The sequence below is a fragment of the Bos taurus genome, chromosome 17, assembly GCF_002263795.3.
Source record: "Bos taurus isolate L1 Dominette 01449 registration number 42190680 breed Hereford chromosome 17, ARS-UCD2.0, whole genome shotgun sequence".
NCBI lineage: Eukaryota > Metazoa > Chordata > Mammalia > Artiodactyla > Bovidae > Bos > Bos taurus.
The window spans coordinates 61,858,110-61,883,935 of NC_037344.1; the positions used below are offsets into that span (position 1 = coordinate 61,858,110).

The 25,826-nt window shown below is 39.5% G+C and overlaps 1 protein-coding gene across 7 annotated transcripts in view; it reads left to right on the forward strand.

The window, feature by feature from the left end:
• Positions 1–25,826, forward strand: part of HECTD4 (HECT domain E3 ubiquitin protein ligase 4) — a 170,620-nt gene that overhangs the window by 3,929 nt on the left and 140,865 nt on the right. Inside the window, exon 1 of one of the 7 annotated variants that reach the window (XM_059876403.1) lies at positions 18,896–18,917. The exons of the other annotated variants lie outside the window; for them this stretch is intronic. The gene's annotated coding sequence lies outside the window, so the exon portion shown is untranslated. Of the gene's footprint in view, positions 1–18,895; positions 18,918–25,826 lie in introns of those variants that run through there. 7 annotated transcript variants of the gene reach the window in all.

A 25,826-nucleotide genomic window follows, 5' to 3' on the forward strand; every position in this document is an offset into this window, starting at 1 on the left:
AATCAACAAATTCATTCAAGTGTTTATGGAATTTAGAGGTGAGCCGAGCCTACTGTTGTGAGGTGAGCATAGCAAGGGGTAGATAAAATCCTTGTTCTTAAAAAAGCTTTTATTTTAGTGGGGGATATAGACAGTAACCGGAGAAGGCAATGGCACCCCACTCCAGTACTCTTGCCTGGAAAATCCCATGGACGGAGGAGCCTGGTAGGCTGCAGTCCGTGGGGTCGCTAAGAGTCAGGCACACTTTTCACTTTCATGCATTGGAGAAGGAAATGGCAACCCACTCCAGTATTCTTGCCTGGAGAATCCCGGGGACAGAGGAGCCTGGTAGGAGGCCGTCTATGAGGTCGCACAGAGTCGGACACAACTGAAGCGACTTAGCAGTAGCCGCAGCATAGACAGTAACAAATATTGTTTAACGTAGGACTTGTATACATTATGTCAAATGATAAGTGCTATGGAGAAAAGTGTAGCTGGGTAAGAGGGATGGAGGGTAATGGGGATGGGGGAGGGCTCTATTTTACATGCAGTGGGCAAGAGAGGAAAGCCTGGGATGGCATTTGAGACCTGAAAGAAGTGAGAGTGTCAGTTTAATGCAGCTGTTCAGTCGTGTCCGACTCTTTGCAGCCCCATGGGCTGCAGCACGGCATGCTTCCCTGTCCATCACCAACTCCCGGAGCTTGCTCAAACTCATGTCCATCGAGTCGGTGATTCCATCCAATCATCTCATCCTCTGTCATCCCCTTCTCCTCCTGCCTTCTATCTTTCCCAGCATCAGGGTCTTTTCTAAGAAGTCAGTTCTTCACATCAGGTGGCCAAAGTTTTGGAGCTTCAGCTTCAGCATCAGTCCTTCCAGTGAATATTCAGGGTTGATTTCCTTTAGGATTGACTGGTTTGATTTTGCTGTCCAAGGGACTCTCAAGAGTCTTCCCCAACACCACAGTTCAAAAGTATCAATTCTTTGGAGCTTAGCTTTCTTTATGGTCCAACTCTCAACATCCATTCATGACTACTGGAAAAACCATAGCTTTGACCAGACAGACCTTTGTCAGCAAAGTAATGTCTCTGCTTTTTAATATGCTCTCTAGGTTGGTCATAGATTTTCTTCCAAGGAGCAAGCGTCTTTTAATTTCATGGCTGCAGTCACCATCTGCAGTGATTTTGGTGCCCCAGATAATAAAGTCTGTCACAGTTTCCATTGTTTCCCCACTATTTGCCATGAAGTGATGGCACCAGATGCCATTATCTTCATTTTGTAAATGTTGAGTTTTAAGCCAGCTTTTTCACTGTCCTCTTTCATGTTCATCAAGAGGCTCTTTAGTTCCTCTTCGCTTTCTGCCATAAGGGTGGTATCATCTGCATATCTGAGGTTATTGATATTTCTCCCAGCAGTCTTGATTCCAGCTTATGCTTCATCCAGCCCAGCATTTCACATGATGTACTTTGTATATAAGTTAAATAAACAGGGTGACAATATACAGTCTTGATGTACTCCTTTCCCAGTTTGAAACCAGACTGTTCCATGTCCGGTTCTAACTGTTGCTTCTTGACCTGCATACAAATTTCTGAGGAGGACAGTAAGGTGGTCTGGTATTCCCATCTCTTGAAGAATTTTCCACAGTTTGTTGTGATCCACACAGTCAAAGGCTTTGGTGTAGTGAGAGTGTACCGTATAGCTAGTAGAGGAAGCACATCCCAGACAGAGAGCAGCAAGAGCCAGCTCACTGAGAGGGAAGCAGCCTTAGCATCCATAGTGTGGATCTCTGAGCCCAGGAAGCAACGGGGGAGAGGAGAATGAATGATTGGATGGAGGTGGGGGCTGCAGATCAAGCAGGGCCTGGTAGATAGGAACTTTGAATCTACTCTGAGTGAATTAAAGATGCAGAGTGAAGCTCTTTCTTGGCCTTTGAAATAGCTGTTGTTTAGTCACTAAGTCCTGTCCAACTCTTTTGGGACCCCAAGAACTGTAGCCCGCCAGGCTTGTCTGTCAATGGGATTTCCCAGGGAAGAATACTGGCCTGGGGTGCCATTCCCTCCTCCAGGGGATCTTCCCAACCCAGGGATCAAACCCATGTCCTCACTGACAGGTGATTTCTTTACCACGGAGCCACCAGGGAAGCCCCTTAAAATAGCCATCTGTATTTCATTTTATATTGTTGGCAAAAAGTGAAAGCATGCAGGAAGTTATTTGTTAAGTGTTGAAATAAATATAAATATAAGAGAAATAAAAAAAAAAGCAATAGCTCAAAAATGACAACTCAAATATTATTGAACTCAAAATATTTTGCATTACATTTCATAGTACATTAGTCCTTCTAAACAAAAGGGAATTTACAAGGAAAAAGCATCAGTTCTGATTCATTTCGACCCTATGGACTATAGCCTACCAGGCTCCTCCATTCATGGAATTCTCCAGGCAAGGGTACTGGAGGGCGTTGCCATTTCCTTCTCCAGAGGATCTTCTCAACCCAGGGATCGAACCCAGGTCTCAGTTTCTTTGTGGGAGTTCCAAAAGATTTCAGCCTCCTGTCACATTTTACTTTACAAACTCCAAGTGGGGACAAGCAGCATACATATGGGTGTTGGTAGAGATACTAACTGACTTGCTTAAGGTAGCCAAGATATTTTTTACTCTGTAGTTTAGATTAATTTTGAACCCAAGCATTTTGCTTAGTGTTTCTCATTTTTCATTGTGTTTGTTTATTAGGACCCCTTTCTTCATCACCTCCCCGCTCCCAACCCCCAACAACATGTAAAGACTTCAACATGTATGTTCAGGGCAGCTTTATTTGTGATTGCCAAAAACTGGAAATAATAAAAACATCCATCAACAAGTGAATGGGTAAGCAGATGTGGTACACCCGTATAATGGAATACTACTCAGCAATAAAAATGAACGAGCTGTTGATACTGACAGCATGGATTTATGCTGAGTGGAAGAACCCAGTCTTACAAGAGTGCACACTGTAAGATGTATATGACATTCTAGGGAATGTGAACTAATCTGCAGTTACAGAAAGCAAATCAGTGGTTGCCTGGGGATGGAGACAGGCAGGAAGGTTTGGGAGAAGGGATTACAAAGGTCCATGAGGAAATTTTTGGGCTGATAGTAATGTTCCCTATTTTGATTGTGATGATTTCATATTGTAAGTGTACATATGTCAAAACTCTTCAAATTGTACACTTTAAATTTGTGTAGTTTATTGTATGCCAGTTATACTTCAATAAAACAAAACCCATGGAAGCCCAGAATACTTTATTAACGGAGAAGGCAATGGCACCCCACTCCCGTACTCTTGCCTGGAAGGCTGCAGTCCATAGGGTCGCTAAGAGTCAGCCACTGACTGAGCGACTTTACTTTCCCTTTTCACTTTCATGCATTGTAGAAGGAAGTGGCAACCCACTCCAGTGTTCTTGCCTGGAGAATCCCAGGGACGGGGGAGGCTGGTGGGCTGCCGTCTATGGAGTCGCACAGAGTCGGACATGACTGAAGCGACGCAGCAGCAGCAGCAGGAAGTGAAAAAGACTAAATATCTCTTTGATTTGGTATTGTCTTGTCATATAAGGGAAGGAACATTTTGGGCTTGGAGGTGGTCAGCTGAAATAGACAAGGCTTTGAATACTTACATTACGCTCAAATAAAATCTTTGAGATGATATTTAAATTCATAAATGTTGATCTATTCTCCTAGGAGGATACTACCACCTGTTTATCCTTTGGTCAGAAATCTTTGGAAAGTGTTTATGTACTTTCAGAGAAATTCAAATTCTAGATTTGGGAGAGTTAATGAGTAAATGAATAAATTACCTTTGTTCAGCAAGAGAATTAATTATCAGGTATTTAATGAGCACTGGAATAAGAGTCACTGAATTTTGGTACAGTTCTTTCAGTTCAGCAAATGGCTCAGTGGTTCTCAGGTGAAAGAATATAAAAAGGAATGTTTACACGTGTATAACTGAGTCACTTTGCGGTGCAGCAGAAATTAGCACAACATTGTAAATCAGCTATACTTGAATAAAAAATAACATTCTCAGGCCTGGCTGGCTAGCTACGAAGTTAGGATGAAGTATCTGAAGACCTTGGAAGGTAGTATTGCCTAGAGGTTACAATCAGATTCAGAGAGTCAGACTGGGATTGAAATTCTAGCTCTGCACTCTTACTAGCTGCGTGACCTTGGGCAAGTTCAATTACCTTTGCTCATCCCTGATTTCTTCCACTGCAACATCTCTGTCATCATTGTCACCACCTCTGCCACCAGGAGGACGACAGTGTCAGCATATTGCAGGCCAGGCTCTGTGCTAAGCACTTCCCACCCACTATCTCATTTAATCCTCACTGAAACTTTATGAGGTTGGTATTATTGTTATTTATTTTACAAATAAGGAAGCCATGGCACAGAAATGAAGTCACTTGAGGAAGGTCATACAGTTACTAGTAATGCTGAGGCTGAAATAGATCTGGCTGATTCCAGCCCAGGGTCGAGGCTTGAAAACCATTGTTAGACTGCCTAGTCATCTGTACTAGGGAGATAATAATAGGGTTAATGTAAGAATTAAATAAGAATGGATGTGATTATGTACTTACAGTGTATACATTCTCTTTGGAAGGTGCTATGTTGCTGAAGTTATTTCATGTATATTGAGTTAACTGCCTGTTGTATATGAAAGCAAAAGTATCCCATCAACATTTTTTTTTTCTAGTAGTGAATAATGGGTATTGTGCTTTTTTGGTGTGTTTATGATCCCTTTGGAATATTCTTCCTTCCCAGTTTGTTTGGAATCTGGCTGGCAGATGAGATAATAGTCTTCATTCAGTTTTCCTCGAATTGTATGCCTAGGCTTTTGCTAAATAAATCAGTTCTGATTATTATCTGTCTTCTTGACTTCCATATTGGCTATCACAATATACCACCAGGGCTACTGGGTGAATTGTCACGCACCTGTTCTTTCCTAAGTCTGGTAAGGTGCCTGTGGTGATCACTATAAAGGGACTGTCAGTTCCTGCATATACCCCATGCTGTCTTTCCCCTTTGCCCCTCTTTCTGGATTGTTTTTAACAATGGTGGTGGTGGGGTGAACACAAGGAGTGTAGTCTGCTTTGCAAGATGTTTAGTCAGTGGTTGTAGACAAATGTAAATAACAGCAGGTGATCAACTATGAGACAAATGCATAATTACTTAGAAAGGAGAGAAACCTGCAGAAATCGTGTAACTATTACTTTGATCCTGCATTTTTAGCATTTTTATGTGTTCATTATATTTTTAAAAACCAGCACATGAATACATTCTTATAAAAAATGCAGGGGAAACTGAAGTTCCTTTTGACTACCATCACTAATCCTGTCTTCATCTACTCCCCAGCTCAGTTAAGACAATGATAATTTTTTTACATACTTTTCAAGACCATTGTTGAATGTGTATGTTTGTGTGTGTGTGTGTGTATACATGACACTTTTTTATTATTTTTCTTTTTTGCATGAAAGATTTGATGCTAGACATATCTTTGTATAACTCACTTCTTAAAAAAAAAAAAAACAACTCAATGGTTTGGTTTTCTATGTCTCCATATGTATATAGATCTACCACATTTTTTAAGTGCTGCACAAGACTCCAGAAATACCATAGTTTATTTAGCAGTTCCCCTGTTGACGGATGTGTTAGTTTCCTGTTGCTATGCTAACACGTTATTACAGACTTCGTGGCTTAAAACAACATGAACTTACCTATTACATTTCTGGAGATCAGAAGTCCTAAATGAGTCACCTTGAGTTAAAGTCAGGTGCTGACAGATCTGCTTCCTTTTCGAGCTTCTAGGGGAGGATGCATTCCTGGGCCTTTTTCACTGTTTCTAGTGGGTGCCTGTATTCCTTGGCTTGTGGCTTCTTCCTCAAAACTTGAAAGTACATCACCCTCGTCTCTGATCGGTCATCCTACCTTCTCCTCTGACTGACTCCTTCCCTTTTACAAGGTCCCTTGTGATTACATTTAGAGCCCACCCAGATAATCCAGAGTAATTTCCCCATCTTGGGGTCCTTAATTTAATCCCATCTGCAAAATCCCTTTTGCCCTCTAAGGTCACATTCACCGGTTTGAGGGATTAGGGTACAGACATCTTGAGGGCGGTTCATTATTTGGCTTCCCACAATGAGTATTTTTTGTTTGTTTGAATTCAGTTTTTCTCTATTTAAAACAGTCCTTCAGGGACTTCCCTGGTGGTCCAGTGGCTAAAACTCCACACTCCCAATTTAGGGGATCTGGGTTCGGTCCCTGGTCAGGGAACTAAATCCCATATGCTGATCCTAAGTGCACGACTGAGACCTGGTGCAGCCAGATAAATATTTAAACAAACATACGGAAATGATCCTTCAGTGGATATCCTTGTATGCCTGTTTGTGCACATGTGGGAGTATTTCTCTAGAGCAATTTCTGAGAAGTAGAATTGCTGAGTCACAGGTGACCATTTTAAATTAGAATAGATACTGCCAAGTTGCTCTCCAGAGTGGCTATCCCAGTTCATGCACCCAAAGAACAGGGCTTCTGATAGGCCTCTTTTCCTCACACCCTCGTAGAACATATGGATTTGCTTAAATTTATCATTTGCTTAAGCCAGTGGCTTTTGCTCCCAAAGATGAGTCCAATAGATGTAACTGGGTACCTGCACATGCGTGCCAAATCCTAGTCAGCTGAAAGAAGCCAGAATTTTCTGTGAGGTTGCCTAGCTGTTATCACTTCACTTCAGAGAACTTCTCTGGTGGCTCGATTGCCTTCACCTCCTGGCATGTACTCATGTTAGTCAGTAATCCAGTGAATACAGACTATGTCCATATATAGGCAGGCGAGAGCAACAGCTGTGTATTCTGATGGTCTGGGGATGCTGCCAGAGGCCAGCAGAGCCAGGGAGCTGCCCACCCTGGGAGGAGATGCAGTGGCCCCCAGTGAGTGTAGAGTGCGGAGTAGCTGTTAGGCAGACTGTCTGGACTCAGATTGTCTTAAATTTTTCTCTTGTACATGCCAATGTAAGGAGTAATTCTCTGTTTTTTACCCTGTATGGAAAATAATTGATAGTAAGTTCATTATATTTTTATGCTATCAAAACTTTTTTGATTATAAATAAGTAATACATGGATGTCATAGAAATTGGAGGGAGTTCTAAAGGTATAAGAGAGAAAAGAAATATCCTTTGATTGCGCTATCCAGAAATAGCCATATTAACTCACTTTTTAGTAGTTTCTTCTTAAATTCACATTTATATATATTATTGTAAATCCAAAAGATTTTTAATGTTTGGAGTGTAATTTTCTTTTTTTTTTTTTTTTTGAGTGTTATCGACAAAATTTGGTAAATTGCTAATTTGTGGTAACTTAAAAGTATGTTTCAATCAACTATACTTCAGTAAAAAATAAAATTAAAAAAGGAAAAGCACCAACAACAACGAAGTGTGTTTCTGCAACCCATTGTTATTAGCAGTTATAATTGAAGGAGATTTTTATTTAATACAGTGCTATATGATTCCTCTCCCAGTAATGTTGAATATTTGTGTGGAGCTTTGAGTTTATGAAGTGCTATTAAAGCACAATTGTAGAATAATTAATTAATGTTCCATGATGGGACACTTTAAAGTGGACACACTTGAATCCCTGGTGTTTCTACTGAAACCTGCAGTTGACTGAATTATTAGGTCAGAGCACAGTGTGTAGCAATTTTAGATTAACAATAAAGAGATATGGTATTTGCAGACTATTTTATGCAAATTGTAGGTTTAGCAACCCTAATAACTACAGATTCATGGTTCAAGTAGTGGTTTTATACCAACAAAATATCAATATGAACTTTCAACTTGTATTTGTAATGGACCTTTTCTGGGTTTTCTTTATTTTCTTTGAGCTCTGTAGTTTGCATGACTGATTTCAAATGAACAAGGTCTAATATAAAAGGTATAGCTATTTATAGGACAGATAGAAAATCTGGACCTCCTATCTTTAGATATATTTGCTTTTCTTACTTGTGAGATAAAATCATTAAGAATGTTAAAGGAGAATCTGTGTCAGCATATTTTTATCAAAACAGTGGCCTCTAACAGAATAAATACCTTCTTTAGTTCTTGATATGAATTCTTTCCTGATTATCCAGTTGTGGTGTGGCTGAAAGACAACTACTGGTTTATTTAATCTGAAAAGGAGCAAAATATGTGATAGAAAGGTAAATATACATTTGGGGAACTTTGAAGGAAGTTTTTTTTTTTTTGATGAGCTTATAATAAAAGTTTGCTTTCCCTTAGGGGAAAGGGATTCTGAACATGAATAGAATTCGATGGGGGAGGGGGGGAGTCCCATGAACTTGTATGGGGAAAATTATATCTTTATTTACTACTACCTTTAGCTAGAACTCAGCATTTCCTTCATTTTTAAATTTAATTTTTAATTGGAGGATGATTGCTGTACAATGTTGTGTTGGTTTTTGCCGTACAACAACGTGAACCAGTCATAACTATAACTATATATATACATATGTATATGTGTGTGTGTGTGTGTGTATATATCTCCCCTTCCTCTGAAGCCTCCCTCCCACCCACTTCCCCAGCATTTCCTTCGGTTATGAGTGGAGTCAACAAACCCTAGTATTGGCAGTACCTGTGACCTTGTAACCAGTTGTTGTTTAGTCACTCAGTCGTGTCCGACTCTGTGACCCCGCCAGGCTCCTCTGTCCATGGAATTCTCCAGGCAAGAATACTGGAGTGGGTTGCCATTTTCTTCTCCAGGGGATCTTCCCAATCCAGGGATTGAACCTGAGTCTCCTGCATTGGCAGGCAGATTCTTTACCACTGACCTGCCAAGGAAGTCCATAGAAGTCATGAATATTTTCAAATCATATTGCTATTATGGTTGCTGAACATATCTTGAAGTATTAAACAATACTTGTGGTGGTGCTTGCCTCACCACCACTTGGAAATTATGGCAACTGTTAGATCTTGTTATTCCAATGTATGAATTAATAATGAAGTTTCTGATGTCACAGATACTTTCTTAAAGTATTTTGGTAACTGTATTTTAGTATACTGTAATTGGTTTTTATAATTCCATGTGTTTTGTTTTATGCATTTAAAAATGTTACCTGAGAAGGGTTGTCGGCATCACCAAACATGTGAGGGTTAAAAGCCCTTCAGAGATAGACTCTCTTTCTGCCAGCATCTCTCCCTTTTTGGTCACGGTTTACTGAAGACCAGCATAGTTTGCAATTGTTTGAAATAAAAGTGACCACATGTTGGAAAATTCTTAATGTTTTCTGTGGTTGCAAATGTTATTCTCCTAGTTTTTTCCATTACCTACTAACTGTAAGCTTTTAGCTAATAATAATTTTCCTGGGTGATCTGATTTTTGCCCATTTGCTAAACATGGTACCATTAAAAAGGAAACTTTTTTAAAAAAGAAAATTGAATACTTGCTAAAAAATGACAAGCAGTTCTTTTGAAATAGAACAATTTTTTGTTAACCAAATATTTTGGGGTTTTCCCCCCTTATCTGGGGAGAATGTTGGTCAACAGAAACTATGGAAATAAAAATTAATCAACGTACTTTATATGGGTATCTTATACTGCTAATAATGAACCATTTTAAACAAATGGCCTCAACCAGTAACTGTTGGTATCCCAGGAGAACATTATTTTTTTAAGCTCGAAAATAATTTGTTTTCATCTCTGTAGAGTACAGTTATGTGATTGTGGTTTCTTTTATGGTTCAAAGTGTTATTTTATGCTTGTATTGTCAAAGTTTAGCAGTTTTATTTAAATAGCCTCCAGAACTATACTGTCCAGTGGGTACATGTGGCTACTGCCCACATGTGGTTATTGAGCACTGCAAATGTGGCTAGTCAGAGTGAAATGTGCTGAAGGTGTAAAAAACATATCAGATTTTGAGGATTCATCCAAAAAAGTTGTAAAATATCTCCCTTTGCTGTTGTTTAGTTGCTAAGTCATGTCTGTCTCTTTGCAACCCCAGCAACTGTAGCCCACCAGGGTCTGTCTGATTTCCCAGGCAAGAACACTGGAGTGGGTTGCCATTTCCTTCTCCAGGGGATCTTCCCGACCCAGGGATCGTACCTGTGTCTCTTGGATTGGCAGGTGGATTCTTTACAGCTAAGCCACCAGGGAAGCCCAAAATATTTCCCTGCTGCTCCTGCTAAGTCACGTCAGTCATTTCTGACTCTGCGACCCCATAGATGGCAGCCCACCAGGCTCCCGTCCCTGGGATTCTCCAGGCAAGAATACTGGAGTGGGTTGCCATTTCCTTCTCCATTGCATGAAAGTGAAAAGTGAAAGTGAAGTCGCTCAGTCGTGTCCTACTCTTTGTGACCCTATGGACTGTAGCCAACCAGGCTCCTCCATCCATGGGATTTCCCAGGCAAGAGTACTGGAGTAGGTTGCCATTGCCTTCTCCGAAATATCTCCCTAATAACATCTAAATGGATTAAATGTAGAAATGATAGTATTTTGGATTAAATAAAATGTATTATTTAAATTAAAATATACTAAAATTCATTTCATTAATTTCTTTTTATCTTAAGTGTGGCTGCTGGAAAAATATTAAATTCCATATGTGTTCCACCTATTGGACAGTGCTTCTGTATACATAGGTCAGCCAACTATGGCCCCCATGGCCATATCCAGCTGTCATTATAAATAAAGTTTAATTGGAACATACCCAGTCCATCCTCTACGTAGTATCTGCCTTCATGCTACAAGGAAGTTGAGTGTTTGTGACAGAGACCTTATGGCCAGCAAGCCTTCCAAGGGTTTCCATACATACTATTTTCATTTCATCCTTTCAGTGGCTTCATGAGACAGTAGAGGAGATATTGATTATTTTAGGAAAAAAGACTAAAAGAAGTGAAATGATTTGTCCAAGGTAATATAATTAGTTCGGAGAAGGCAATGGCACCCCACTCCGTACTCTTGCCTGGAAAATCCCGTGGATGGAGGAGCCTGGTGGGCTGCAGTCCATGAGGTCGCGAAGAGTCAGCCAGGACTGAGCGACTTTACTTTCACTTTTCACTTTTATGCATTGGAGAAGGAAATGGCAACCCACTCCAGTGTTCTTGCCTGGAGAATCCCAGGGACAGAGGAGCCTGGTAGGAGACCGTCTATGGGGTCTCACAGAGTTGGACACAGCTGAAGCGACTTAGCAGTAGCAGCAGCAGCAGCAGCAGGACTCTGTTTCATTTCTTGAAGCGATTTTCCACTATAACTCTGCTTTAGGTAGCATTTGGTCCTAATAACTTATTATCTCTGAGACAGGAATTAATGGCAGCTATTTTAAATAATAACTACATAGCACAGCCTACACAGGCTGCCAGAGTAATCTTCCTAAAGCACAGTTATGTTACCTCCTTGCTCAAATCTTCAACAGCTTCCCATTTCCTACAAAATAAAATAATTCAACATAGCTATGTCTTGGCTCCATCTAGCTTTCCAGTCTTGTATCATTAATACTTGCCCTGCCTTCCCCCATATTTTATAAATTGACCACATTTACTCCTACAGTCTTGGGTCATGTGGTTCCATTGCCCTGGGGTACCCCACCTTCACCTTTGACACCCTACTCTTTATCCTTCAAGGGGCAGATCAAATGCTACTCCTACATGAAATTTTCATGATGCCTATGGTTAGAGGTAGTCACACTCTCTTCTGTATCTCTGTAGCACTGCTTTATGTAAAAGTTATCATACTATAAGCTCTTTGAGAATAGCCATTTCATATTATACATCAAGTACCTACTAATATAGCAGCAGCTCTAAAATTGGATATTGATTGAACTGAATTTTAAAAGGTGCATTTGAAATGTGTGAAAAAGTGTGATTTAATGAAGGTGGCTCAGTTGTAAAGACTCTGCCTGCAATGTAGGAGACCACCTGCAATGCAGGAGACCTAGGTTCAATCCTGGAGTCAGGAAGATCCCCTGGAGAAGGAAGTGGCAACCCACTCCAGTACTATTGCCTGGGAAATCCCATGGAGAGAGGGGCCTGGAGGGCCATAGTCCATGGGGTTGCCAGAGTCGGACACAATTTAGCAACTAAACCACTACCACCATCATGAGTTGAGGACATAGGTAAGGAAGAATTCATTAACAGAGAATAAGATAAGAATAGGTAGTTATTTTTGATGAACTGAAGTAATAGTTCAGGTGAGACTTAAGGAATTTTAATTGTGGTTGTGCTTTGCATTTTAGGTAAGAAAATTGAACACATTCCAGCAGTTGTAATACATGTTGGTAATGCAGGAGTGTGGATAATATGATGGTTAACATCTTTAATTTTGTGTAGAGTACAATGCAGTTTTTCATAGGAATAATGCATTCCCAAGAGGTTTCTGAATCTCTTCCCTGCTATCAGGCTTCCCTGATATCCCTGATAGCTCAGTTGGTAAAGAATCCTTCTGCAGTGCAGGAGATCCCAGCTCGATTCCTGGGTCAGAAAGATCCCCTGGAGAAGGGAAAGGCTACCCACTCCAGTATTTTTGGGCTTCCCTTGTGGCTCAGCTGGTAAAGAATCCACCTGCAATGCGGGAGACCTGGGTTCAATCTCTGGGTTGGGAAGATCCCCTGGAAAAGGGAAAGGCTACCCACTCCAGTATTCTGGCCTGGAGAATTCCATGGACTGTACAGTCCATGGGGTTGCAAAGAGTTGGACATGCTGAGCGACTTTCACTTCACAAGAGATTTCTGAAAACAGCTAGATTAGAGGAAGTTAATTAACAATACCTTGCTTTACTCATAATTCTAAAACTCTTAATGAATTTGAATGAATTTTTGTTTAACTTAGTTGTTCTGTGGTTAGGTAGTGAACTTAAGCATTGTTGTGTTTATTTTGAACTTTTCCACATAGAGGCTTTTTTTGTTTATTTTTCAGGCTTTCAGTCAACTGTGACCATTTATCAGCTTTTATTGAGTGGCAGTGGTGCCTTGAGGACTGAACTGTCACAAAAGTTATCTTACAGGATTTAGTTACTAATTAGCATAATGCTACTAATCATACTTTATTTAAAATATTATAAAATGCTTACAATTAAAAAAATTAAAATATTATAATTTTAGAAAACTTGCAAGATGTAAAAAAAAGTGTAAAGAAGAAAATAATATTGCCCTAGAGATGAGATTAATTTATAATTTCATGTGTTTCCCTTCAGAATTTTTTCTATGCATGTACACTTCAGAGATATTTTAAGAAATCAGGTTCATTTTATATGCATTTTGTATCTTGCCTTTGTCACTTAACATTGATGTTATTTGGGGGGCATTTCTCTAAAACTTTCAGTATTGTTGAGAATATAATTTTTAATACCTGCATAGATATTACAGTCTGCATGGTATTTCATTATATGGATATTCAATGATTTATGTACCCATTCCTCAATTGTTGGATATTTAGCCAATTCTGTTGAAAAGGTTTTTAAAATTAGGAAATTATTTTTATAAATAGTGAGATTCTTTTAAGTATGCTTCAACACAGATATATGACCATCTACATTTATTTACCATAAGTCAGAATGAGAGGCTTCAGAACTGTGCTGTAACTGTATCAATTAATAGGATTGTTTCCTTGTGTGTTTTTATATGCATAGTCAGGTTCATGTTTTTGATTATGTAATATATAAATTACATGTGAAGTCTGTGACTTCTTGAGGTGCTTTATTAAAAATTTTAGGAAAGCAACGCATGGCTTAAAATCATTAGGGTTCAAAAGGGAGTTCAGGGGAAAGTCTCCTTCCTAGCCTTTCTTCCCTGGCAGGAGCCAGTGGTGCCCACAGAGGTATTTAATACACATACAAGCCAGTGCCTAGCAGATTCCTTGGGATTTCGCTCCCACTATGCTCCCTTTCTTTTCCTTCACGCCCCTGCAGCCACCTGGGCCTCCTGGTGTTCCTCAAGGTCAGGCTGGTGGGTCCCTTCTTCAGAGCCTTTGCTCTTCCCTCTGGATGAAATTAGCTTCCACAAGGCAGCAATCCACAAAGGAGATAGAGGTTGTACTTTTGAGAATATTAGAGTATGAAAAAGGTAGAAACTTAAACATATTAGAAAACAAAAATAGCCATATTACCAAGGGCAGCTTTAGCTCTGATAGCAGACCAGTGGGAAAACTTTGAAACAAGTTAAACAATGAATCTTTCAAACAGATACAAACAGCTATATGTGTAACACAGTTCTAGAGAGCAGAGATAGAAACCCCTGCTTTGAGTGCCATGCATGGCAAAGGAGACAGAGGACTTCCTGGTTCAGAGGTTCTCTGGTTGCAGGACTGTGTGGTAATTCCACATAATTGGGGCATACAGCGTTACCCAGAACTAGAACGGTTCTCCCAAATTCTGGTCTAGAGATTCATCTTGCTCTAAGTATTTCTGTTTGGTGCTAAAATGTCTCCCTGCCTGCTACTGGAGTCAGATAGGCACCTACATGATAAGCAACTATATATCTTGCACAGGACTGATTTTTAAATGCGTATAAAGTACTGTGTTGTATGGCTCTTTTCTTGCCTGCTGTTTTTAGAATGCATGTTAATATATGGGGCTATGCAGAATATGGTACCCTCTGGGATTTAAAGAATGGTGGTATACTGAGTCAGTGACAGATCTGGGACTTCTAAATGTAGGAGTCATCAGGGGATGTGAAGACACAAAGGTTGAGTCCAGTGGTTAAGCCAATAGACTTTGGCATTAACCCACACATCTAGCCAACATTCTGTCACCTGTCCAAACTTCCATTTCTTGGTTGTATTTTAAGCTTATTTTTTCATGACTTAGATTTAATTTTTACAGTGTCCAATTTTTAGGGACTAATTTGTAGGAGAGTTGCACTCCGCTCCCACCCCACCCGAATTCTCCCAGATAAAAGCTGTTGTGGTTGGTGTTTATCCTTCTTACTCAGCTGCATCTCACTGTCAGTATCTGCCTCCCAGTAAATTCTTATTCCTTTTTTCTGAGCTTACTCTTCTCCCCTGTTTATTGCCTTTCCTCTTTTTTTTAAATGAATTTATTTTAATTGGAGGGTAATTACTTTACATTTTGTGGTGGTTTTTGTTATACATCGACATGAATCAGCCACGGGTGCACACGTGTCCCCCCATCCTGAACCCCCTTCCTACTTCCCTCCCCACTCCATCCCTCTGGGTTGTTCCAGAGCTCCAGCTTTGAGTGCCCTGCTTTACTGCCTTCCCTCATTTAGTCACTCCATTGCTGTGACAGAATTGGCTGTCTTTAGGCAGTGAGGGTTTTATTTGCTGGTCATGTCACATCTTCAGCATTCAGAATCGTAGGATGTGTGGGGCTGAAGAGGATCTTGAGATCATGTAATCTAGCTTTTTTTTTTCAGGAGACACTGAGTTCCTTTAGCCTGTTGTGATTATTACTAAGAGTTTGGAGACTTTTGAAAATTACTTTGAAAAATTAAATGGTTGCATATTTACGTGTGGGCCACTAACATGAACTGTTACCTGTAACAACAAGGCAAGTACAGAAACTGAGAATCAACATTCAGAAACTTCATAGCAGATTGCTAGACTAGTTTTATATCTGTAACAATAAAACTTGGGACTTGCATTTTGTGTTTTTTTTCACTTTTTGTTCACTTTTGTTCACTTTTTGTTACAAAACTTTTGTCCTACATTGTGCATGTGTGCTCAGTCATGTCCGACTCTTTGGGACCCTTTGGACTGTGGCCCAACAGGCTCCTCTGTCCTTGCGATTTTTCAGGCAAAAATACTGGAGTAGGTTGCCGTTTCTTTCTCTAGGGAATCTTTCCGACCCAGGAATCACCCAAGATAGTTTGAGAAGCAACTGATATAGAATTATCTAACATAATGTTTGGCATACAGTAGGCAATGGCACCCCACTCCAGTACTTTTGCCTAGAAAATCCCACGGATGGAGGAGCCTGGTGGGCTGCAGTCTATGGGGTCGAGAAGAGTCGGACACGACTGAGCGACTTCACTTTCACCTTTCATTTTCATGCATTGGAGAAGGAAATGGCAACCCACTCCGGTGTTCTTGCCTGGAGAATCCCAGGGACGGGGAAGCCTGATAGGCTGCCGTCTATGGGGTCGCACAGAGTTGGACACGACTGAAGCGACTTAGCAGCAGCAGCAGCAGCAGGCTCTCAAAAAAACCAAATGTTTCCTTGTTTTGTAAAAGTTTGCATTTATTTTGGGTAAGGATGCTAGAGATCTGAGTAGTAGATAAATGAAACATTACTTTATAGAAATGAGGTGATTAAAATTGACATTGCTTGTTTTCAAATACAAGTAATTCAGGTTTTTTTCCTATTTAAATTTAGCCTGTGCTTTGAAGAGAGATTTATACAGGGTAGAACTGTAATACATAATTGCACTGATTCTTGGAGTTCCTTTATAACATTTAATGTGCTCCTAAACCCTTAGCTTAGCAAGGTTGAAGGAACTTAAACTTTTTGGTAGCAAGCCATATCCATAAATATTTGAATACATCATGGCAGTATGCTTATATTATCTTCTTGGATAAAAGGAGAAGATCTAGTGAGAAGCACTGGGGCTTTTGTCAGTTTTCTCATGTCATTCAGCTTTTGGAAAGTACACAGTTATAATATTTGGCATTCCCATTTTGAAGCAATTGAATGCCACATACGATAGCCTTTATATTTATTTATTTTTAGCAATCCGTGACTATTTTTTGAAATTAGTCTTGTCCTGATTTTTTAATTGAATTAAATTGTAGTTGAGCTTACATATGACATAGTAAGTATAGAGTATCAAAGGTTCTTAGCTTACCCTGGTTTACAGGTTTGAGGGACATTTTTCATATTATTCAAGACCTTGAAATTGCCACTCCCTATGTAAGGATAAAGAGAGGTCAATGACTAAGCCAGGTGATTCTCCTCAAATGTCACCCCTTTAAAAATTCTGTTTATAACCAAGAATCCTTAGAAATGAATCCCTTGGATTTATGAGATTTCATTTTGGCAAATTGAAAAAATTATTTGAATGTTGAGAAACCTTAAAGGATTGCTCTTTCCTTGGCAGTACCATCTACCTCCATGTAATACCATACACATAACATAATAGGATAAATCTTTGTCCATAAAATGAAATGGAATGACACATTAAAAAAATCCTATTTGGAACATCCTTAATCTTATGCTTATTTAAATGTTAGAATAAATATTTGCTCTGTAGGGCAGATCAAATATTTTTGTTCTGAGTTTCAATTTTATTTGGACAAGGCTCAAATTTTCTTTTTTTTTTTAAATTTATTTTTAAAAATTTCTTGACTGTGCCATGCAGCACGTGGGATGTTAGTTCTCCTACCAGGGATTGAACGCATACCCCCTATATTGGAAACATGGAGTCTTAACCACTGGACCACCAAGGCAGTCCCCTGGTTACGTCTTTTTTTGTTTTGTTTTGTTTTTAAAAATTGAAGTGTTAAAAAAAAAAAAAAATTGAAGTGTAGTTGATGTACAGTATTTTATACAGGTGTACGATGTAGTGATTCACAATTTTTAAAGGTTATAGTCTATTTATACTTATAAAATATTGGTTATATTCCCCATACTGTACAGTATATTCTTATAGCTTATTTCCCCTACATAATAGTTTGTACCTATTAATCCCATACTCCTGTTTTGCCCCTTTCCACTTCCCACTCCCCAGTGGGAACCAGTTTGTTCCTGTGTCTGTGAGTCTGCTTCTATTTTGTTCTAGTCATTAGTTTGTTGTATTTTTTTTTAGATTACGCGTGTAGGTGATACCATACAGCATTTTCTTTCTCTGTCTGACTTATTTCATCCTCCAAGTCCATCCATGTGTGCAAATGGCAAAACTTCATTCTTTTAAAAGATCAAATTATTAATAGCCATGGTGTCTGAGACTGAGCTAGGATTTGAAATAACCAGCATATACCATGCTTGAGAATATTTTTGAAGTGAGGACTTAAAACGATTTGAGATTTGAAGTGTCATTCCCTGGTTTTACTAGGAGCGTTTGAATGACACATCCAGGTTTTCCTCTCTTTCTGTGTCTTTTAGGAGTCAGGCTGAAGAACTTCAGGGAAAAAACCCACCATTACTAATCCTGTTGAGCATGTGTTACATTTTGGCACGTCTGGCTGATGAGGTGAAGATTACCCTTCACATTTAAAAAGTTATAGTTCTGTAATGTCACTAAGAAGCAGGTAGATCCTAGGAGGACAGGAAATGAATGTTCTTTCAGCCTAACTTTTCAAAATTTAGAATTTATTTTGGGATTTTGCTTTGATGCATGAAAGGATCTGGTTGTAGTTTTTTTAATAACTCAATTTATCTCTGTTAGCAGTTGTGTTGAAATTCAAGGAAAAGCTTTGTGTTGGAAAATATGGAAGAGAAGAAACTAGAACTCTTTTAGTGGTATAATATGTTCTTCTATGACAGAGCTGGAAGACACTAGTCTCTAAGTGGGCTAATAATTTGAGAGTCTTTTCTCCCAGGTTGTTGTTTACTCTGCTTCACGTCTGACTCTTTTGTGGCCCCATAGACTGTTACTCACGCTTCCATGGTGGCTCAGATGGTAAAGAATCTGCCTGCAGTGCAAGAGACCTGGGTTCAATACTTGGGTCAGAATGATCCCCTGGAGGATGGGATGGCAACCCACTCTAGTATTATTGCCTGGGAAATCTCATAGACAGAGGAGCCTGGCGGGCTACAGTCCATGGGGTCGCAAAGAGTCGGACACAACTGAGCAACTAACATACCCACAGAGACCGTTACCCACCAGGCTCCTTCTGTTTTAGGATTATCCCAGCAAGAATACTGGAGTGAGTTGCCATTTTCTTCTCCAGGGAATCTTCCCGACCAAGGGATCAAACCCGCGTCTCCTGCATTGGCAGGTGGACTTTACCACTGAATCACCAAGGAAGCCCATTCTCCCAGGTACCATGTTTAGAATTTAAGGAAATAGTCCAGGTTTGGAATTAATGGAATTAATGGAAATTTCATTAGCCTAGAAAGATTCCTAGTAAGATACCCTCACCTGTTATTAAGTTGTTCCTTGACTGTAACAAAACCACACACTGGTCCTGAGAACTGCAAAGCTGTCAAGATAATATTGCTAGAGAGAACTCCTTGGAGATCCAGTGGTCAGGACTCCACACTCACTCTGCCGAGTGCCTGGGTTCAATCCCACAAACCACGTGGCACAGCCAAGAACAAAAAGATAATATTGCTAGAGAGGTCAGCATTGTTTTAACCTGGTTAATGGTGGCTCCTAGTTAGGGGGCTACCCAGTCTGATTCATACGAAATCCCTGGTGACTTCATCCTTGTCACCAACGTTTGTTAACCTGAAAACAAGTATGCTTCCAGCCGTTCGGCGACTGACTTGTTGGAATCCTGGTGTTTTCTTCATTGTAGACAAGGTTTCCTCACTGCTCTGCCCCAGTTTCTGCTGTTCAGTTTTTGAGGATCAGAATTATGCTCTCTGTGTTTATAACTCAGATTGACAGTTAAAAATTTTTTTTCCGTTTGCTTCCTGTATTTTCAAGTGCCTAAATAAAGCAGAGAAAAAATTTTATTTGTGACTAAGTGTTACTCCGCGGCCATATCCCTCTGGGGCCTTGGTATTTTCATATAGATGATCTGAATGAGGCTCAGCCCTGCGGTGAGCCCTTCCCTGCTTGTTGTCACTCTTCCTCCCAACCTCCTTCTTATTTCCCTCAGAAGTTTTTTTTTTTTTTTTAAATAGCCTTGAGGGAGGCTAGGTGATGCTAATGTTTTACTGACTTTTAAAGACAACTTCTCCAGCTTGCTTTTATATCTGAGTGATTACAGCTTGTTTTTGCCTGTCTGGGATTTGAAATGTTAATAAAATAGATAGGAAACCTTTTACTGAGAAATCTTCAGCTTCCCTGTCCTGATAGGGTTATACTGATGGTCACTTCCTTCTCAGTTTCTGAAATAAATTCACCCGCAATCCAGTTTATCTAAAAATGAGCCTTCAAACTGGACGTTAATGTTACTTTTTTATAGAAGTATAAAAGATGCAGTTCTAGTCAGAAAGTACTTTGTGTGTTTTTTATATTATAGTCCAAGTTTTTTTTAAACCTCCAAAAGAGAAATGGGAGTTTCAATATTCTAAGAAGGCAGGGAAAAATCCCAGTCTTTTGATAAACCAATTTGATATCATAAACTAGAGAAATAGAGGTTTCTTCTTTCAAAAAAGCTCTACTTCTAAAGGATTCCCTTAAGATTAAATAAAGCTTTTAGACCAGAATAAGGAAAAACAGAGGTCTTACATAAAGAAACATCAAGCTTCATGAAGAAATAGAAGCACAGAAAAAGACTGTCTGGAGCAAATAGAAACTAGGAGGCCTTAAAGCTTGGCTGGAAGGGACAACATAGCTCCCTGGCTTCTTGCTGTCTTTGATTACTTTAGATTCTAATTTATCAAATTGTGCTCTTGGATATTACTTTGGCTAGTAGATTATGTTTCTCTAGCAAGGAATCATCAAAGGATTTTGGTGCCTTACTATTTGAGTTCAAGATGTTAAATGTTCTTGGCTGTTCCCTGGTGGCTCAGTGATAAAGAATCCACCTGCCAGGGTGAGAGACCTGAGTTCAATCCCTGACCCGGGAAGATCCCACATGCCGCAGAGCATCTAAGCCCATGCGCCACACTGTTAGGCCTGTGCTCTAGAGCCTGGGAGCTGCCACTACTGAGCCCACGTGCGGTAACTACTGAAGGCCGTGCGCCCTAAAGTCCATGTTCCACAGCAAGAGAAACACCACAATGAGAAGCCCGCACACTGCAACTAGACCGCCATCACCGTAACTAGAGAAAAAGCCTGCGCAGCAACGAAGACCCAGCACAGCCAAAAATAAATAAATAAAAATTTTAAATGTTCTCAAAGAGTGCATTTTTCTCCTCTTTCTTAGGTCATAACTCATTCTGTTCAGATTTCACAGCATAATCCAAAAGCTTAGGAACTTTCTATTTCTTATAATTAGATGACAGATGATCCTTACCATTTCCTCTTGTCCTTTCATCAGTTTCTTATTGTTATCCTGTCGTCTCATTTGAATAGATGCAGGTGAATAGTAGAAAGAAATCAAGAAGTGAAAGACCAGCTTGGATATAGCCTTGTCATAAGGTATAGTTTCTATGTATATAGAAACTATGTATTTCTATACCATCAGAAACAGTCCCCAAAATGACATCCTCATCAACTTCACAAAGTAAAATCTACCCTCAAAAACTTATTTACAAGCTTTCCTTTTTTTATATAATCTAATATTCAGTAAACTAAGATCATGGCATCTGGTCCCATCAGTTCATGGGAAATAGATGGGGAAACAGTGGAAATAGTGTCAGACTTTATTTTGGGGGCTCCAAAATCACTGCAGATGGGGATTGCAGCCATGAAATTAAAAGACACTTACTCCTCGGAAGGAAAGTTATGACCAACCTAGATAGCATATTCAAAAACAGAGACATTACTTTGCCAACAAAGGTCCATCTAGTCAAGGTTATGGTTTTTCCAGTAGTCATGTATGGATGTGAGAGTTGGACTGTGAAGAAAGCTGAGTGCTGAAAAATTGATACTTTTGAACTGTGATGTTGGAGAAGACTCTTGAGAGTCCCTTGGACTGCAAGGATATCCAACCAGTCCATTCTAAAGGAGATCAGTCCTGGGTATTCTTGGGAAGGAATGATGCTAAAGCTGAAACTCCAGTACTTTGGCCAGCTCATGTGAAGAGTTGACTCATTGGAAAAGACTCTGATGCTGGGAGGGATTGGGGGCAGGAGGAGGAGGGGACGACAGAGAATGAGATGGCTGGATGGCATCACCGACTCGATGGATGTGAGTTTGAGTGAACTCTGGGAGTTGGTGATGGACAGGGAGGCCTGGTGTGCTACGATTCATGGAGTCGCAGAGAGTCGGACATGACTGAGTGACTGAACTGAACTGAATATTCAGTAACAGTATTTCATCTAGCATAGGTTTCCGTTGGCTGTTTCTGATTTATTCTTAGGCTTTTCCATTGGCTTGCTGGCCTCCTAATCTTAGGCTAGCAAGGATTGTACCTAGTGATCTTATTTGGGGTTTTTCTTTCTTTTTTCCATGTTTTTACTTTTAAGGGACCTCAAGTAGCCAAAACCAAACAGATGCCTTATGTTTATTGACGATTTTATTGTTTCTAAGTCATATGGAAACCGTGACATATTTTAAATTTCCTGATGTATTTTAAGAGCCAGGCATTCTGTAAAATAAAAAAACAAAAACCTTCTTAATCAGAAATTTCCCAATTTCCCTATAACTGCATGTACATTTGTGAATGAGAGCCACTCAACCTACTTATTATCCACAGTATGGTATGTTTGCTGAATATTTATTTGTTAAATTGAATGAAAGCATCAATATATGAGAGAGAATGGGCATCTTAAAACAGGTTTAGTCACATTTCTGAGTGGTTGCTAGATAGGAATCATTCTGTCTTTGTGTTAAAGACTAGGAACCTGAAAGATTCCTAGGAACCTGAAAGATTATGATAGTCACTAAACAGAAAGATTAGTGACTATCATAATTTAGGTTAGACTTTTTGCCTCTTAACACACTAAGTGTGTTTTCTCTGTTAAGCTGTGTTACAAAGTCAGCACACACGGCTGGCCTTGGTAATGAAATCCAGTGCATTGGCCCAATTTAAGTCAGGCCACGTAGCATACAAATAGGTAAAAATATTCTCTTATGATCTCTCATGATTTATCTGTAGCTTTAACAGGGGAAAAAACCAACAAAACATGCTAAATTAAAAACTATCATTTTTACCCCTTTCTCTAGAAATGTCTGTTTATTAAAGCATGAGATTCATTTCTATCTGTCCATTTGTCCCTATGGGTAGCTGATAGGTCTAGAACTCTCCAGAGTTGTCTTTTTTGGGGTACCTGCTTAAATTGTCATCTTTCTTAAACCTCCCACCTGGTTTTTTTTTGGGTTTTTTTTTTTACTGTTAAAAGATTCTGTAAGTTGGTTACCTAGAGGAGACCTCTGTGGTGTTGTGAGCCATATTCTGAGATAGCAGAAGGAGGGCCAGCTGTGTGTCCTTATCTGTGTCCTGACAGACACTGTAAATGAACTCCACCCTGGTATATTTGGTGAGAGGCGATAGTGTGTCCTAGTTGATGACGACTTCTGGTCCCTCCCTGCACTGGGGACCTCTGTCCTCATAGGAAGTTTGATTTACTTTGGAAGCAAAGAGATTTGAATTCTTTGTGAACACTAATGAAGTGAGGCAGATAGGCTGGGCAAGGGCCGGTTACTTGATGCATCTACACAGAAAGCTGGGTTCAGATCATTCAGATCTGCAAGGTATAACCCCAAAGTATAGAAAATAATCCCCGAATTGAACTGATGGCTATAACGGGAAATGAGGTGGCTAAAAAACGAAGGTGATGGTTTATTCTGCCATTCACACTCTGTTGGATTTCTGACACAGGATGAAGCTCTTTCTTAGGGATACTAAAAGGCCCTTAATGTAGATTGAACCACAATTTAGTATTTGGTTCCAGCTAACTGGGCTAGTTGTGTTAGCCCAAAGAGCTGACCCAGCCCTCTCACGGAAAGGTCTTAATGACCAGGAGAGCAAAGGGTGGTATGATGTGCGGCCAGAGCTTTGGCATCATAAATCAGAGCTGATTGCACGTGGACAGTGAAAACTGAGGGGTGTGTCTTGCTGACAGCCTTAAGCTTTTAAAACTTGAGGGACACTTGAGGGATTCTTTTGAAAAATGAATTCATCCAAGAACAGTAAAGCGTAAAATTTTGTTAGATAAAAATATACTGAGAAATTGGGGGGGGGGGTCTCTTCCTTGGCTTTATATCCTTAATAAAGAAAAACAAAATAGGCACTTTAAACCTCTAAGAAACAAAGCCTGGAATTTGCATGATAGACTACTTAGAAGGTTAGGAGGATATGACAGTATTGCTTCCTAAATCAATGAAATCAAAACAAGAAGTTTTACAAAATAATTTTTTTTTTTCTGGTAGCACATGCTGTTTCCTCAGAAATGATCATTACCTCCTCCTTGCAGCATGTTGTGAGAACGGCATGTTTATTTGGGGATGTAAATCTAAAAAGATATTTGATACCAAAATAAAAAATGCTGTATATTTATTACCAGCCCCCACCCAATAGAAAAATTTTCAGGGATATAACATTATTTGAGGTATTCTCAACATTATTGCTTTTCTAGAATTAAGTAGATTTCTTTAGTCAGTTTGTTTTTTTTTCCTTTGCACGCAGACCTTGCCAAAAATAAAATCCTCCTACACTGGCTCATCCAGTTTTACTCTGTAACATTCCAGGCACTGTTTCTAGGAAGAGGTTAAAATTAAGAATAAAGAATTTCCTGCTGACCACCACATTGGTGCTGCCACAGCTGAGTGCTGCGCCAGTTTCTTTTGCCATCTGTTCTCAGCATGGAGAAGTTGAGATTCATTCAACGAGGGAGAAGCCGAACTAGATGTTTTACCTGACTTCTTTCCCAAGAAGCACAGCTTATTTTTGCCAATTAGAGTGTTCACTGGAGAATAATTTGACATGGAAATATCATGCAAGAAGTTTTTAAATGTGGATTTTGGGGTATTTCATTCTAGGCATCTCTATAATTTTTTTAAGTTAGTAAAAGCATTTTTTTGTTTTGTAACCTGCTTTATTTATTTACCTGATGTTGTATTTTAAGTGTTCTTCCCATGATATCATACCCACCCATCTCCCCAATTCAAAGGCAATTTGTGCTTACTGTACACAACTTGGAAAATAAAAAAAAAGAAGTCAACCATAATTTATCCACTCTAAGGATTTTGAACCTGTTCCTCCTCTCCCTCCCCCCACCATATATATGCATAATATATACACACGTACATAAAACATACATGCACATTTGAAAAATAAGATCATGCTCTAACATTTTAGTGAATGTAAATTTTAGGTTTTTGATCCATCGTTCTGATTGATAAAACAAGCAGGAGCATCATAAAGCCTATTTCAAAGACAGTCTAGAATCTTCTTGATGAGGTTTATTTCTCTCAACCCTAAAATTGGTCAGTTCCTTACATCTTACTTTAGAGGTTTTTGACAAAAATAGAAAGGGGCTAGGGTCACCCAGATAAAATATATAGTCCTCTCAATGCATCCTCTTGTAGAGCACTTTTATTTAAAGTGTTAATCTACTTTATTTCTTTTCCCTTTTAATTTTTTCATTTACCTTTTTATTTCTATTTCTTTCTTCTTTTAATTTATTTTTCAATTGGAGGGAAATTGCTTTACAAGTTTGTGCTGGTTTCTGCCATACAGCAATGCAAATCAGTCATAATTATCTATATTACTTTATTTCTTAATATCAAAGCTTGGTCTTTGAAAACATTCAGCCTTTACGTTCACGGTGTTCCACCCTTGTCTCTCTATGGTTTGTCCAAACTCAGACGTGAACTATCTCTACTCAAGCCTGGGGCAAGGACTTGGCAGAGCCAAGGAAGTGACAGGCTGGAAAAGCTCAAGCAGGGAATTCTGTGTATTGTCCTATTACACGTCACCCATATAAATGGAATGTGTTTATAGTTCATATGGCAAGCAATTGGCATGAACACAAGCACAGCTTGGGCCAACATACTGTCCTTATGTTCCAAATCAGCAATTCTTAACACCTGCCATGGGGCCCCCTCTCCTTCTGCCCCAAGCGTCACTGTGTTAGGAAATCAGGGTGACTGAGGAAGAGTATGATACGTCTTTTGGCTCTGTTTGAATAGAAGGAAGGTGGTAAATCATAGCTCCAAGTTCTGTCCAC